Source organism: Sylvia atricapilla, chromosome 4, assembly GCF_009819655.1.
Source record: "Sylvia atricapilla isolate bSylAtr1 chromosome 4, bSylAtr1.pri, whole genome shotgun sequence".
Taxonomy (NCBI): Eukaryota; Metazoa; Chordata; class Aves; order Passeriformes; family Sylviidae; genus Sylvia; species Sylvia atricapilla.
The window spans coordinates 45,049,304-45,061,974 of NC_089143.1; the positions used below are offsets into that span (position 1 = coordinate 45,049,304).

The 12,671-nt window shown below is 44.0% G+C and overlaps 1 long non-coding RNA gene across 1 annotated transcript in view; it reads right to left on the bottom strand.

The window, feature by feature from the left end:
- Positions 1-1,705: 1,705 nt before the first annotated feature.
- The window catches only part of LOC136360476 (uncharacterized), a 254,845-nt gene continuing 243,879 nt past the window's right edge, over positions 1,706-12,671 (bottom strand). Inside the window, exon 2 of the long non-coding RNA XR_010743465.1 lies at positions 1,706-1,796. This is a non-coding gene — a long non-coding RNA (uncharacterized lncRNA). The remainder of the gene's footprint in view (positions 1,797-12,671) is intronic.

Below are 12,671 nucleotides of genomic sequence, written 5' to 3' on the forward strand. Positions count from 1 at the left end.
CAGCAGGGTCACTTGTGCTGAGCTCTCCTTCCCTCCTCCCTCCAGCAGCACAGGGACATCGTGTCTGGGTACTTTTTCAGCCCATGATGCTGTGAGATGGTTTGTTCAGCTCTCCTGTACCTATCTGTGGTCTTTCTGTCAGTCAGATCTTCCTTGCTCCAACATTGCTCCTGGGAGGTCAGAAGTGCAGTAGGCTGTCAGTCTGCTATAGCAGAAAACACCTATGAAACGTCTCCTCCAAGCAAAAATCAAGGCTGAGCATACCAGTAGTGGGAATTCTCCTCCAGGGACATCAGGCTCCGTGAGACTTGGTGCAGGACCACCGGTGGTGGGAGATTCCCTGTTGCTGCGGCTCCTGAGAGCAGAAAAGCCAGACTGGAAGCAGAGAGATCAAAAATGTTTGTGTTGCTCCAAACACAAACACTTGGCAAATCTGATGGCCCATTACAACAGTTTTCAGCCCTTTCCCAGGAAAAGGGCAGGGGAGGAAGTCACAGTGCCAAATCTTAGATGACATGGCCAAGTGCCAGAGCCCCACAGTGACTAGAGGTGAGAACTGGCTATCAGCTCCACAGGCAAGCATATCAGTGTGGGACACAGCTAGGCTGCTCTGGCCAGGCTCTTGTCCACCGCAAGGCACCAGGCTTGCACAGGAGACTCCCGAGAAGGAGTCACTGTGCAGCTGACAGTGAGTCCAAGCTGTAAAACTGATGACTTGCCTCTGGCAGAATAAGTATTCCCCACTCTCAGCTCTGAGCTCTTGAGCAAGGAGACCTCACTGTGTTTCCCCATTCAGAGACCTTTTCTATATTGGTCTGAGAGTGAGCTAAGGATGGACAAACTTGCAAACACATGGTTATGAGCTGAGTGTAAAGCAGAATTCAGTATGAGCACAGCTTGTCAGCAACTGGGAGGACTTCTCAAGCAGAAAAAGGCATTCAAAAGGACACAAAAAATATCCAGAGCCCTACAGCCTTGTGTGGCAATGCCAAGAAAAGAAATTCCAAAGAGAAGATTTACTACTGGACAAACACAGACAAGGGACTGCCCCTGAATTTCTTAATAACTCTGAAACGCAAAGCTTCCTTCTTAGATGTTTTCTGTTATGCACAATCCTTCAACAGAGTTTTCAGAAGTACAAGCAGAAATTATTGCAGCTGGCTTAAGCAATTGCCAGCATGCTGAAAATGCTTACAGTGGCACAAGTATCCAGTGGCATCTATTTTCTGGAGGTTACTGATTTTAGATATAGCAGTGCTTTTCATCTCCCACTGCTAGTTATGCTTGCCTCTCTGTGAAAGGTGGGCTGAACTTACTTGGCCAGCATTTTGCTCCAGTTAGATCTGGAAAAAAGGACACTTGAATAAGCAGTGACCTTTCTAGAGGTGAGACCCTCATTGCCTCAGTGACATTTCCAGTTATTTGACATCTTGAGCAATACAAAATGCATTAATTTATGCTCAGCTGATTCTTACAAAGTAAACAAGCCAGAACACAATGCTGCTACAAAATTGCTACATCACAGGGGACTGCAAATATCTGAAAATTGAAATAAAGTGTAAGGTAAACATTATTTCAATGCTTTCTGATATTTTCCTTGCTAGAGACCAAAAGACTTTCTGTACATTAATAAAGCAAGAATTCTCTGTTATAGCAGTCCACAGACAAATCAAGAACCTGGTTTGTGGTATCAAACATTAGCAAGTTTAAAAAAGAACTTGGGGCTGGCAAAAAAAAAAAAAAAAAAAAAAAAAAAAAAAAAAAAAAAAAAAAAAAAAAAAAAAAAAAAAAAAGCACTAGCAACTTGGAAAAAATGCTGATGCTTTTTTAGGAATTTCGGGAAATGCTAAAACTTGAAATTGGCCTGAGCATTAATGCTTGTGGCTACATGTGCCTTTATGCTCTTTCTGGAGAACTGGCTACTAGCACTTCCATGACTTGGAAGCCATTGGTCCTGCACACCTCCAAGTCCTTGTTGATTGACCTTGGAAATGTCCATCTTGGACACCTAAGAAAGGGCCAGATATAGGCAGTGAACAAAAATATGTAGTTCTACATCCTGCCTTGACTCTTTCCTCAGTCCTGCCTCTCTCTGAGCAAGTTCAGACCCTTCCTGTCTGACAGGACACTTCCCCCAGCGTCAAGAGCTCAGGAGAACATTGAGTATAAGATGAGAGCAGCGTTATTTCCCCACACCCTGCCTCTCCCCATAGTCATGGCTCAGAAGAAAGGCATGTCTCTCCTTCACACATGCACCACTTATAACAGAAACCACCCTGTCCAAGGACTGTTCCTGCCTTACCAGTAAGGACTGTGGTTTTCTGCCAGCTTGTATTTTTGGAGGCTGTTTACATATAATGACTGCTCAGATCACTCCAGTTTGTTGACGTGTTTTTTCTGGAGGTCCTCAAATGGACACTGTTCTTCTGAAACAAAGCTACAAACACCAAGCAGATGGAAACCAACCATCTCCTTTGCTCCCGTCAAGTGGGTGGGAGCTCATCAAGAGCTCATCAAGAGAAATCACCCCTGAAGGCAAACCGCATGTAGCTCTAGAACAACAAAGATACTTTCTGTCCTGTCCAAAAACCAGAGTGAAGCTGGATAAGCACCACCAGGAATAGTACTTACAGGTGTGACAAGCTCTGCAGAAAACAGGGCAATGACTGGGGGAGAGAGTGTACTTGTGGACACTGAATCCATGGTAACATGGACTGCAAGAAATGCTTAGTCACTGGCAAATATGCATCTGGGTTTAAGGTTTATGCTACAATTACATTTGCATACTATTTATTCAGAAGTCCTTTTCTTTTCCACCTTGTGCAATTTTGTTTTCTGAGTCCCTTAGCATCCGCTGAAGACTCCTTTTTATATTGAGCCTACCAGTTTTGGGGTTAAGATGAACTGGAATGAATCCTACAGTGTTATATACAATGTTAGTGTTATAGTGTTGTGTAGAGAGGGTGTCCTACACATCAGAAAAAGGCAAAGAGAAAGGAGGTGCCACCTGGAGAAACCTTGAGATGATTCAGAGTCCAAGAAGTAGGTGCCAGCTAAGATCTCAGGAGACCCTGAGCGAATACCACCAGTGGCAAGGTGGCATTGGGAAGAAAAATTGCTGAACTCCAGGAAGGTGTTTCAGATGCCCACCTGCAGCCAGCATCCATCCCCCCACCTCCAGTCTCCTTTAAAACCACATCGGCTGATTTACTAGTTTAGTATTAGCAATGTGGTGAAAGAATTTGTGCCTGATTTGCCAGGTATAAAGAGAACCAGTTTGCAGTGATGCTGTCACATAAGGTCAAAACCACCTGTGAAATAGTGCAGGCCCCAGGCCAAACATGGAGACAAGTCCATAATAGCATTAGCTGCCAAATTTGGAAAGCCTTTGACTGCAGCACTATTATCTAAATTTAGGGTAGTAGGACTGGTTGAATTATTCATTGCAAGCAAATTCTCTGGCAAACTTTAGCCCTGCTACTTGTTCATAGGTCTGTTTACAGATGTCTGTTACACAGAACAGTACGAACTGTTAATGCAAAACACATTTGAGCCTGAGAGCTGTCTGCCAGTCCTTTACTTCTGTAACTCCATGCCCCATGGGTTGTGCCAAGGGTGGTATCCCTGCTCCCTCCAGTACCTGTAAATCCTACTTATGGGCAGAAGAGAGATACAGCCCACAGGGAGGAGCAGGATTCTGCCTGTAAAACACACGGCTAGGTTTCACCACCGTTTTTGCAGATGCTGATGCATGTATTTGCTTGTATCCACTTTGCATTCTTTCTTGTTCTCCTCTGTGAGACCTGTTCTCGTCTTTCTCTGGTGGGGATTTTTTGCCTGTCTGAGGGACCAGACTGATGACAGTGTGCAGAGTCCATTGTTAGATGCACTTCTCTTACTGCTGTCCCTCTATTTGCAGCCAACCCTCTGTCCCTTTCTGCCTTCAACAGTCTCACAGTCACTTCCAATTCTCCTGGATAAATAATTAAAACAAAGCACTCCCATGCTTGTGGAAGAGGCTAGTGCTGTGCTACCAGTGTTGCATGTGCATCCCTTTGAGGCCTTGCATTACCTTTTCCAAAGACAGGACTCTGTTACCAGGAACAGTCTCTAGTGCAGAAGAAGTGCTTTTTGAGAAGAACGATGGATGGAGCTGAAGGCAGCCCAGAAAGACTGGCTGCTCCAAGATCACAAAGGGAAAAATAAATTCCATGAATACTCTTTTTTCTGTCAGTTTTTTTTGGGGCATTCTTTTTGCAGGGGAGGGACAATTCTCTCAACAACCCCTTTTACCTATAATCAGCTGTGTCTCAGTGTCTTGCAAGACTGGGTTCATTGCCCAGCACTCTGGTTTGCTTCACTTGTTTTCACACAGTTGCTCAGAAATTAGCTCTGTCCTGCCCATGCAGAATGTACCTTTTCATGTTCCACCAGGAGAGACAATAGTCTCAGTCTTTGTGGTTTGTGCAGACCACCACTGAGGCACTTTAGCAGGCAAAAGTTGCCCTGAGAGGGAGTGACACTTAACCCTGAAAGTATGAAGACCAGGCATCCCAAATGGGACTGAAGAAGAATCTTCAGCCTAAGAATCTGTAAAGCTGAAATCTCTCCATCCCAGCTTAAACACTAGCACCAAACCAGTATCAAAAAATAAGCACCACACTTTCCTCACTTCAGCAAGTGCTTCAGACGCTTCCCAACTTTGAATCAGTTCAAGACTTTCTAAAGGCCAAAGGCTAAGCACCCTGACCTGCAACTGAGGACTTTGGCAAGTAATTGACTTCCAGATCAGCTCCTCCACCACCCCTGTGCAAAGTGCGAAGTATAGTAGAACATGATCCCAACCTTAGCAATCAAAGAGCAGTTGTCACTATAATTTCCACTGAAGTGCAGAAACAAAACACCTAAATCCAGATCTAGCTGTGTTCCTCCCATGCTTTTTGGGAAGGCTAGTGAGTGAGCTGAAGAGAAACACATGTCCATTTCCCAAAGTCTTTGATATCTGGGAGATCATGTCTGGGCCTCACAATTGCATTCCCTCTTCTGGCTACCTGGCATCCTCATCTCTCTAGCGAAATTCTGTGGAAGCTTGGATGCTGCACAGCACCAGCAGCAGCACAGTTTCCACTTCCCAGCTAAGTCATATAAAGAGGCAGCAAAGACCAGTGGGACAGTTAATCCTCTGGCAGTACCTGCCTCTTCCTGTTAAGCTGTCTGGGCCATGGGGTTGCTCCAGGGATGTCATTCCAGTGCCCACACACAGGTATGAGCAGCAGCGCCACTGGAGATGTCTCAGGCCCCCAGGCTGGCCTCCAGCTGCTGCTTCAGAAGACAGGAGGTCCTGCAGGTCCCGCATGCCCTCAGATACCAGAGGGCACCAGACACCTATGTTTAGGTAGCTAAATCTTTCCCCTAGCAGGCCCTACAGGTCTAATTCTTAAAGAGCTTAAGATAGAGGGACTTACATGTTGTTTGTGCCAAGCTGTTCTGAGACAGGAAGAAATAGAGTGGAATTGGAACAGGACTAGATTGAAAACTATAACTCCATGGCCAGCAAGTGACAACCATTTCTAATCAACAGATATCCTTCTGCCTTCTTGAGAAAATGAGAAAACAACTTCATAGCTGGTCTCCATTTACCATTAAACTCTGCTGAGAATGCATGCTCCATCATACTTCTGTACACTATATCTCGAAAGACTCACAGACTCGTTTTCCATTTCAAAGCCTGTCATTTTAGGTTGTACCCTTCAGAGCGGATCATTGTTTTGTAGTAGGACACTACAGTCCCCTGCCATCTTTTGAGTTTTCTCTCATGTTGGTAGATTCTGGAAGGATGTCTCCAAGCCCAGCCAGATTCCCCGCTGTATTGTGTGGGATTCATACAATCCAGTAAATCATCAGTGCCTTGGCAGCATCTTAGATGGTCCGCAGACACCCTGCAAGCCAAGGATTTACCTGCATATATGCTCCCAAGACAAATTTTCATGCTCTCATGAAGCCAAAATAAATCAAAAAACATGGATTGGTAGAGGATCCTGGCATAACTATAATCCTAGGATTATCTTGTTTTAGCTCTGTGAATCATTAGGGTACACTCACTGTCCTTTGTCTCTTTATCTCAACAAATAATTGTGCCAATCCCATTCCTTTATTATCCAACCAGCATATTTTTATGCCTTGAGATTTCAGATTTTTCTTGTCAGGGTTTAGGCTGTATGTTGTTCATTCCACATAGGTATTTCTGGAAGTGTTCAAGGCCAGATTGGATTGGTCTTTGAGCAACCTGACCTAGTGGAAAGTGTCCCTGTCCATGGCAGAGGAGCTGAAACTAGGTGATCTTTAAGTCCCCTTCCAATCCAAACAATTCTAGCATTTTATGAGCTGTAGTGTGCTAATTTCAATGACCTGCTAACGCATGTGCCATCAGCACCCGTCATTCTCAGACCTCTAATAACCTCTAATTATTTCTTTCTGATGCTTCTAGATGTTTCTTCTCCATTTGTGTCACTTTGTCTTCTACTAATCTTTACAACTCCTGGCAGCAGAGTTGAAGAGCAATTGCTGCTGTTCTTTGTAGTCATCACACAGTCCAGAGGGTTCTATGCTGTCAGCTGAAGTGCATGCACTGTGCCTGACTGCATGCACGCAGAGCTCTTGGAAGTCTCAGTGCTGGAGCCAGGGCAGACTGCAATGCCCCATTGCCCAGGAAAGCATTTGCAGAAGACACATCCTGCCTGTCCAGAGCAGAGCCAGCTGCTTTGGAGACCAGGAGCTTGTGTGGAATTCCCTCAGGCAAGGGCCTGTCTTCAGGAGCTCAGCCAAAATTACAACAGCAGTGGTACAGCTTCTTCCTCTGGTGGCAACCTACACCAAAAATTTGTGTCCTGAAAAGAAACCATAGAAGGTTTAGGGAAGACAGCAGTTGCGGAGACAAGGCAACTGGTTTCCATTTCTAGCACTTTCCTTAGTCACTGTATAAAACTGAACAGCAATTTAATTCTGTGTTTGGATTTCCTCTTTAGAACAGGGCTAGTAACTTTCCTGTAAACCACAATCAGTGGCAAAAAGTCACTACACTTGTCCATTTCCTTAAAGCAACCACAGGGCTCAGCACATGCTTTGGGAGGTTATATGTGTGACAGAGAGGAGCTGCTTAACTACGGTAAGATGCCATGGTCAGGACCACAGCATAGGGAAGCAGAGGAAGAGAGAGGTAAGACAAAAAGGGAAGCTGTATCCCAGACATGAAGAGCACAGCTGGTGCAGGACAGAGTGGAAAGCTTGACTAGAAAAGGAAAAGTGGGACAGAAAGCAGACAGTTGTACTTCAAGGTATGTATGTTATAGACACAACCTGCAAAAAAACCCGTGAGTGAACAGAGCAGTGGCTGTCTGCCAGGTTGAAAGTTTGGTGGTGTGGATAGAGGAACAGAGGTCAGCTAGAGTGCATGAAGACAATTCAGTCCATTCTACACATGCTCCAAAACTCCAAGATTAGGGGTGGAGGGAGCATATTACAACTGCACCTATGGGTCTAGAGCACAAGGAACTGGCTGGACTGCAGGATGTGCTCAAGGAGATTTTGCACAACTAAAAAAATATTCCACAGACGGCAGGAGGAACAAATGGAAAGTTCCCCACAGCAATGGCCATGTGGCTCTGGCCACCAGCTCAGTTTTTAAGATGGGAAGATTTTTCATATCCAGTATGAATACAGTGGGACAAATTTCCTTTATACCCTGCAGCACAAAGCCTAGATCCATGCTCTTCATCTCTTCGACACAAAAGCTGATGTTTCCACCTCAGAGTATTTTGCTCACTGCCACAGCTACCAAGAGGATCTGTGGCCTCTTGACTCAGAAGAGCAGCTCTACAGTCTTGGTTCAAGACAGAAGTGTCATCCAGTATGACACACCTGCTACACTGTCTATGGAAATGTTTCACACACAGACCAAATGAGCCAAGCACAGAGGAGTTCATTCACTCTCTGCCAAACCATGTCACTAAACAACAAAACCTCCTGTGTCTATGTCAGTCAGTAGCCACCAAGGTGGGGCAGGTCTCTTGGCTGGAGGACAGCATGGCAGCATTTCTTTTTTTTTCCTGCCTGAAAGGGAGCTAAATCATAGGCTTTTACAATGATTATATTTTCATAGTGAAAGAGCATTGTCTGGGGATCATCCATTTTGGGAGCCTTGACCCAACACTTGCAGGCACATCACTGTCTCCCAGACTGGAGTGGAAGAAAACTTCCTCCTGCTTTATTAAAATCAAATGTAGACCTCTTCATCTTCCCAATCTCTCAAATACAAAATTTTATAGATTTTTATAAGTTTAAAGATGCTGTTTTCCTCTTTCAAGGCCAAGTTTTCCATGCTTAAAGACTAATGACAATCTATCAGAAAAATCAAAGGCATTTGAACAGGTTTACTTGCAGAATCTAGTAAAGTGTCACACTACCTTCTCCACATGATGCTACCTGGAATCCAGTGCAGCTCTAGTGTGGAAAGAAAAACCAATCAGACAAATACCCATCACATGTCTAATTTAATTGTCATTTAGTTTCCAAATGACCCTGTCCTTGCCATGATTTTTAATCTCTAACAGTGGCAGCACCTCCAGGGATGTGCATGTGATAGCATGCATGAATGAAAGCACCATTAAACCATGAGAATTTGCCACAAGCTGCTGTAACATGTGAAGGAAGCCAACAGATTCTCCTTTTACTTATACTGTCTTCCCTACTGTTGGTGCCTGCTAAATGGCTGCAGCAGCATCCAGGAACCCCAACACTGCACTCCACACCACCGCACTCCACTCTGCAGCAGTCCCTGATCTGATAAGGTTTCTGTAAGACCTGTTCATAACAATGAGGCCAGCAGTGCAGACAGGATTACAGCAGAGAACAGCTGCTTCCAGACAGGGCTTGTTGGAAAATCAGTACAGGCAGGGTCAGAGGAGGACTATTTCATGTATGCACAACAAACAAGAACATTCACAAAGAACAAACATTCACAAGGAGTGAATCAGCAAATTTCAGAGAAGCCGGCCCCCAAAACCAGCAACTGTGAGGCTTTTGAGAAGGGTCCAAAGAAGAAACATGTCCACATGACTCTGCAGACTAACAAGGGGAAAACCAAAGCATCAGCATAGCTGAAGGAAATGGCTCCCAGAGATCTGCAGAGCACCACAGATAGGCTTTGCAGGCACCACCACAATTCCTCCAATGCAGGAAGCCTGATTTCTGCTTCAGCTGTGCCCTTCACAGGCCTCTCAGCTCAATAAATGCTCCTTATCTTTAGGTCTGCCTGTTTACTGAAGTCTGCCGAGAGTGGTGTGACCCAGATTGTCCTTAAATACAGCTAAGCTCAGCACAGTAGCAGTCAATCACCCTCTCTGGACATGGTGCTTGGCATCCCAAAGAGCTTGTTGTCTAATTTCAGCTGTGTCAAACACTCAGGCTATATGGACAGGTAATATCTGGCCTAGGCTGCCTAGATCAACGAGTAAAATGTCACTTCTCCTTTCTTTTTAGTCCTTTGTCATCTTAGTCCCTATATGCATGAATGGAAATGAATCATAAACATAGGAGTGTCTTCACGTGAGCAAGGGAGGGCACACTGAGCCTCACAGCTGGCTGCTACACCTGCCTCTAAGTTACATATAACATGCTTCCATGCTGCACAGAGCATAAGTATTCAACTACTTATCAGTTCAAGCTAGGAATTAATATGAAATAAATTTTGCTCAGCATGGGATTCTCTGGGAAGGTGTCTCATGCTTCACAGCCCAAGTCCTGCATGCCACTCCAAACCTGAACACAACCACAATGAAGCAATTCCTGCTTATTGGGACATCTCTGGCTCATAGAGATCCATTTGGCTACGTGTGCTCTTTAAAAATTAACATTGCTGCAACAGGGCACATAAACAAAGGAGGTCAGAATCACCTGCAAGTACTTTACCAATGCAAGACCACTACTACCATTCACTTCAGACAGCAAAACCTCATAATTAGCACTAATTTAGCCAGGAAAGTAGGCAAAAACCCTGCCATGATATATCTGCAAGCAGCATCACACGATTTACAATTAAGATGTGCAGTCATGACCACACTAAGTTAAGATCACAGGCCCAGGACATGGTTGCTACCCATGGGCACTCCTGAACTGAGTGACCACAGAGAGGACAGATGCCTGAGCCATGGAATCACATTCCTAATCAGAACACACCCAGAGGTCACCTATAAACATAAAGAGATGTTCAAGGTCTTGTCACTCACTTGAAAAAGACTTTTTTCCATATGGGGTCACTTCAGTACAAAGCAGTCACACTCCTTTAGTTTAAAGAGCACATCCCTTAAGCTGCCTCAGGTTTTTCTCCCACAACACCAAGGCCCCCAGTTTAAAAAGAGCAAAAGCCAGTCAGCAATGGAGGCTATGAATGTGAAAAGGCTGAGGTAGAAGGAACCCAAGAGAGAAGCAACTGAAAGCCTTGTCAGCAATTCTTACTTGCAGATCAGCACCCCATTTTTTGTTGGAGGAAGGTGTTCTAGAACAAAGTGTTACCCTGCTCCCAACCATGGCTCTTCAGCTGAGGCCACAGCTCAGTACCAGGCAGAGCAGAAGTGTGTAGTGACCACACCTGGCCACCTCACGTATCTCCACCTGAGGAATCCTCCTGCTGAGCTGGCACTGCCACCCCATGGGGCTGCCAACCATGCAGCCCTTGAAAGGAGGCTGGAATGGCCTTGGTTACAGCAGAATGGTGTTCTATACATTTAGCTCATTTCAAAAGCCTGCAGCCAATAACTGGGTCTCCTCTACCCTCCACATGTAAGACTTCTAATTTCTTTACAAAGTGCCTGTTGGTTGTTATTAGAAATAACATACACAGAACATACCTAGCACAAACTTCTCTCCAGAAGAGACATTCATTAGTGGAAGAAAAAGGGGAAAGGAGGAATTCAAAACAGCCACGGGAAGTGTGGGGTGAGAGAAATGAGTGAAAAGCCACTGCTTTCTCAGGGTCCCAGAAGAGCAGTCAAGGCCTGCACTGAAGCGCCGAGAGCTCTCCAAGGCCATGAGAACGTAGGTGAAGGGAGGATTTTACTTAGTTCCACTGCTGAGAACAGCCCCCTCCTCATTGCAATGATAACTTCCAACAAAACATGGACACAACAACTACCTTGTTAGACCAAATTATTAAATGACCTTACTCTCAGACAAGGCCAGGCAATAGCAGTTTCTGTGGACAGCTGACCTGCTGGGAGTGGCTGGGCCCCTCCCTCACAGGGATTTAATAGGAGGCTATGAACTGTTGTACCTCTCCCCTTTGCTCACTCATTTGCTCACTGAGACAGAGAGGCTACTCCTCTAACCTGTCTGAGAAACCTTTCTTCCTAACATAACCCCAAGATTCTGTGAATCCCTCTCATGTTTCTATAAATATATATTAAGAAATGTACTTGAAAGCACTCATGTTGAAATTAGTCTGCAATCCCTTTGTTTAAAGTCACTACTGTTCCACAAATGCTGTCTGCAGTAGCAGTAGAAATTGCTCAAGTACAGCTCCCAAAACATGAAATAAAAAGCAACAACAGAACAAAGCCTCTACCTGGATCAACAAAGCAATCAATGTCTGCATGTTTTTTTTTTTTTTTTTTCTGCATAAAAAGAGACTGGGTTGTTTTTTACATAGTTGTCAATTAATTTTTTCCAGCATGGGAAGACTCCTCTAATAAATTAAAATATTCATTACAGCAGGTGCTCCCATAAAGCTTCTTTGGATGAACAAACGAGATCAACCTGAAAAAACACTGTTTGGCTGAACATTCACTAGTAAAATCACCAAACCTTTATTTTTCAAGTGTCTCCTTTCCCCAGGAAAATTTATCTCAATACTGAATGTTGTGAACTAGTCACATGCATGGGACTTAAGCCACCCAGCTATGGCAATGTTGCTGGTCCACTAGAGAAGACAGATTATGAACTGAGCTGATGCCAAGACCCCCAAGACTGCTGAAATCATCTCATGCTTTACAGACCAAATTCAGTACTTGACATGTTTAAAAATATGAAATTATTTTATTAAGTTTGTTTACATTTCAAACATATCAGCAAACATTGTTAAAATTCACTTCATCTCAAAATCACAGAGTCAAATATTCTGTGAAAATACTTACAGCTTATAATTTGATATTAATCAACAGATAAATTAGTATGTGGAATGATTCTACTGATTTCTGCAGCTCACTGATAAAAAATCCTAACCTACTTAAGCAGTAAGCAGAAAACAATTATTATTTAACCCTTATCTCAAAATATCTTTTTGAAGTTACTTAGCAAAAATAAACAACTCTGTACTTAAAATAAATGATGTTCAATTACAACAGCTCTTATGCAACCTGTAGTATAATCTGTAACAAATAAAAGTTTCTCATTTGACTGTGAGTCTGGTTCCAGACCTGTAAATAAAAACTAGTGATAAAGCCTCTGGCTGCCACCATGCCCAGAGGAGATCTGCTGAACTAGACTCAATTTCGTCACAGAAACTTGCACAACAGTAACTCAGACACAAAAAAAAAGTAAATTACCTTGGTACTTCAGAAAAAGAGGATACTACAGTTGCTACAGTGAAAAGCACGTATATAAGAATTTGTACAAAATAT